Here is a 4,486-nt window from a genome sequence, read left to right on the forward strand (position 1 = left end):
CTGGCCGAAACAGCCTCACTGGTGACCTGTGGAGCTCCTCTGCCTGGGAATTTCCTAGTCTGTGGGCAATAAAAATGCGGCGTTCACTCACCCTCTGCGTTTTCACTGGGAGCTGCAATCCTGAGCTGTTCCTAAACGGCCATCTTGGATCCTCTTTCGGTCACCTTTATTTATAAGTTTCTGTCATGCTGCTGCCTTTTTTCATAGATGCCCTGCCCCATACAGAGTAATCTAGTCACAGTGCCTGCAGAGACATTGCTGAGCTGCCTCAGCCTTGCCCAGCTGCTGTGTGAACTGCCTCAGTAGTGGTGGACTGCCTCAGTAGTGGGGGATGCCCTTCCCCCCGCTAAACTGCACTGTCCTGGGTCCAGCTGCACTTGCTGTGAAACTCTCAATCCAGAGCATTTCAGATTACTTGTTTTGTGAGGGTGGTACCTGCCGAGCCAGATCACCTGGCTCTCTGTCTCAGTGCCCCCCTCTTTCAGTTGAATGGGCAGCTCTGTCTCCCAGGCATTCCAGGTGCTGGTCAAATCAGCTGCCCAGACTTGTGTGAGTTTCTGCGCACCAACTTGGCACTGACTGAAACTGCCACACTAAAAACTTATGGCACTTTTCGGCCTGGGAATCTCCTGGTCTGTGGGCAGTGAAAACATGTTTGGAAATGCAATGAGCACTCACCCTCCGTGCTGTTCTCACTGAGAACTGCACTCCAGAGCTGTTCCTATTCTGCCATCTTGGATCCTCCCCAACAGTTGATTCTTAAACAATGCAGGGATTAGGAGCACAGGCTTTTTAGATATTTGAAAATCCATGTGTGGCTTTTCACTTCTCCAAAACTTAATTACTAATGATTTACTATTAAGTGGAAGCCTTATCAATAACATACACAAGTTGATTAACACATACGTTGTATATTATATGTATTATATATGCTGTATTCTTATAATAAATTAAGCTAGAAAAAAGAAAATGTTACTAAGAAAATCACAAAAAAGAGAAAATATATTTACTATACATTAAACAAAATTGGATCATCATACAATCTTCATCTTCATTGTCTTCATATTGAGGAGGCTGAGGAGGAGGAGGAAAAGGAGGGTTGATAGTGCTGTCTGAGGGGTGGCAGGGGCAGAAAAAGGTGGAAGAGGAGGTAGGACAGGCAGGCACCCTCAGTGTAATTTTATAGAAATACAGTGCAACTTCTGTCTGATTTTTCTGCTTTTTCATTTATCTAAAATGTTTCTATATAGCATTGATTCTTCTTTTTCTCTATAAAATATTTAATCTCATCTTGAATTGTAAGTATTGATTCTTCTATCTTTTGCTTTAGTTTCAGTGCCTGTATCATAGAAAGTTCTATTTCATTAGAGAAGTCAAAAGCAGTTTTCAGTCATTAGAACCCTTCTGTCAGATTGTTTATTGCCAATTAGTTTTCTAGCACTGCTTATTCTTCTTCCTCGTCAGCTGACACTGGTTTAGAAGCACTGATCTTCATCCAGTCATCTTCTGTTAATGCCTCTGGTATGGTGTCTATTAGCTCCTGGATTTCAGCAAGATCCATATCTTGAAACCCTTCACTACCCATCTTTTTTTGTCGTATCCACAATCTCCCTTTTTGTTTTCTTGATTGGCTCTGTTGTATTAGGTTGGTGCAAAAGTAATCACAGTTTGGACCATTAAAGTAATGTCATGTACAACATCTAGACACAGTTTTCTTCTGCAGAAATTTATTGTTTCAGGATTGATAGTTTTTATGGGTTTTTCTGTAAACAGAAACCACAATGCCATCTTCAATGGTGTAGTCCTTTCACATTTTGATGATATTCTATCAGGATTCTCTTCCATAGCACTGACAATACTTCCCATAGAGTATACTATGTGTAGTGAGCCTCAAAGCTCCTTGAGACCTATGTTCTAGAGGCTGAATGTGTTTATTTTCACAATGATATAATTGAACAATATGATGAAAGCTACTAACTGTAATTAGCATTCAACTTATTAGCAACATTCTATTATATATTGAGCTGGATAAACAACTCAAAACATCTTATAGTGCTTTAAAAATAATAAACTTCTTATCCCAATATTTACTAAAAAAGAAAGTTTTAGTGCATAGATATAAAATATTTTAGAGTCAAAAGTAGTGAGAGGAATTGAAGTAATCATGTTCTGCAACTCCCCAAATAGTTAACATATATACTTGACAAACAGACAAAATCTTCTGCTTTCAGATGGTGTCCTTAAAGTTTTATATTAGAGTTATGAGTGGATTGTATTCAATAATCACAGTATTTGAATATTTTGTATTTGTCTGGATACTTACTTTTACCAGTGGGTTTTATAGCTTCAAATGTTTTCTTTTTGCATATTAGTGTTTTTTTCTTTCAAGCTGAAGAACTCTATTTAGTATTTCTTATAAGATGGGTCTGGTGGTATTCAATTAACTCATCTTTTGTATATTTGGGAAAGAACTTCTCTCCCCTTCATATTTGGAAAATAGTGTTGCTGGACACACTATTCTTGGATGACAGTTTTTTATTTTTTATTTTTATTTTTACTTTTATTTTTTTTAATTTCAACACTTTGAAAATGCCATCCCATTCCCTCCTGGCCTAAATGGTTTCCACTGAGAGGTCTGTTGCCAGATGACCTGGAGCTCCTTTATACATTGTTTGCTTTTCTCTTGCTGCTTTTAGGGTCCTCTCTTTGTCCTTGACTTGTGAGAGTTTGATGATTATAAGCCTGGGTATCCTTATTTGGGTTAAATCTGTTTGTGTTCTCTGACCTTCTTATACCTGAATATTTATCTTTTTCAAATTTTGAAAAGCTTTCTGTTATTATTATTTTTTTAATAAGCTTTCTACTCCTTACTCTTCCTCAACTACCTATTGAACACCAGTGTAACATAGCTAGACTAAAGTTAGAACCTGAGCAATGCCATTTTACACAAGACAAAGCTGTTTTCCAAAATTAAGTTGTAATGGCTGCCCCATTCTCCTCACAATAACTGCTGGTCTTGGCTTCTGTAAATAAAACTGCTAGTTTGCTCTGCGAAATAACTACTATGTAAAGCTGCTTAAACTTTGCTTATCAGTAACTGCTCTCTGTGGCCCTAATGTGACAGGCAAGCAGTCCTAACCCACGCCATCTTGGCTCCTGCGACTTGTAATAAGTAACTAAGGTCTGTGATTTCCACCTTACCCAGATAATGTGTAAACAAATGTTTATCTTGACTCCTGTAAACCACTTAAATAACAAACGGAATGACAAAAGTCCCCTGGCCCTTGGAATATCTGGAGCCCTTGTCTCCACCCAGGAGGCGATTTACAGAATCCACTAGCCCTCAGAATGTCTGAAACCTTTTCATCCCCATCCCCGCTCCTCACCCCCACTCCCAAGGTGGTTTTTTGGGTATAAAAAGTCTTGGCACCCTCCTTTCGAGGCCACAGGTTGGAGAGACGTGAGTCCTCTGTGGTTGCTGGCATAATAAATGACCCTGCAATCTGGCATACTTTTGTCTTGGTGCTAACTTTCTATGCTCGGTCCAGGATAACACCAATACTTCTTATATTTGACCTTTTGAGATAATTTTTAGATATCTTGTAGGCATTATGTTTTCTTTTTTCCCCTCCCTGTATTTTCAAACAGCCTGTCTTCAAGCTCACTGTTTCTATGTAGTATTGATTCTTCTATCATTTGCTTTAGTTTGTCTTCAAGCTTACTGATTCTTTCCTTTGCTTGATTGATTCTGCTATTGAGAGCCTCCAATGAGTTTTTCAGGTCAGGGACTGTATTTCTCAGTTCTAAGATTTCTGTTTGATTTTTAAAATTATTTAAATGGAGTCTCACTCTGTATCCCGGCTGGAGTGCAATGGTGAGATCTTGGCTCACTGTAATCTCCACCTCCCAAGTTTAAGCAATTCTCCTGTTTCAGCCTCCCAAGTAGCTGGGACTACAGGCATGCATCATTATGCCCAGCTAATTTTTGTATTTTTAGCAGAGATGGGGCTTCACCATATTGGCTATGCTGGTCTCAAACTCCTGACCTCAGGTGATCTCCCATCCTTGGCCTCCCAAAGTGCTGGGATTGTAGGCATGACCCACAGAGACCAGCCTTGCTTGATTGATTCTGCTGTTGAGACTCACTAATGAGTTTTTCAATTCAGCAAATATATTTCTCAGTTAAAAGATATGGCTTTTTTCTAAATATCTCAATCTCTTTGTTAAATTTCTTGGATAAATTTCTGAGTTGCTTTTCTGTTTATGTTGGAGATCATTGAGTTTTCTTAAAAGTGCTATTTTGAATGTTTTACCAGAGAGCTTGCTTATCACTGTCTTGTTAGGATCAGTTACTGGTTCCTTGCTTTGTCTGTTTGGGGAAGTCATGTTCTCTGTGTACTGTTTTTTCTTGTGAATGTACATTTACATCTTTTCATGGAAGGATTATTTATTCCAGTCTTCACTGTCTTTGTTTTGGTGTTTATTG

This window comes from Cebus imitator, unplaced genomic scaffold, assembly GCF_001604975.1.
Source record: "Cebus imitator isolate Cc_AM_T3 unplaced genomic scaffold, Cebus_imitator-1.0 Scaffold126, whole genome shotgun sequence".
Lineage (NCBI taxonomy): Eukaryota > Metazoa > Chordata > Mammalia > Primates > Cebidae > Cebus > Cebus imitator.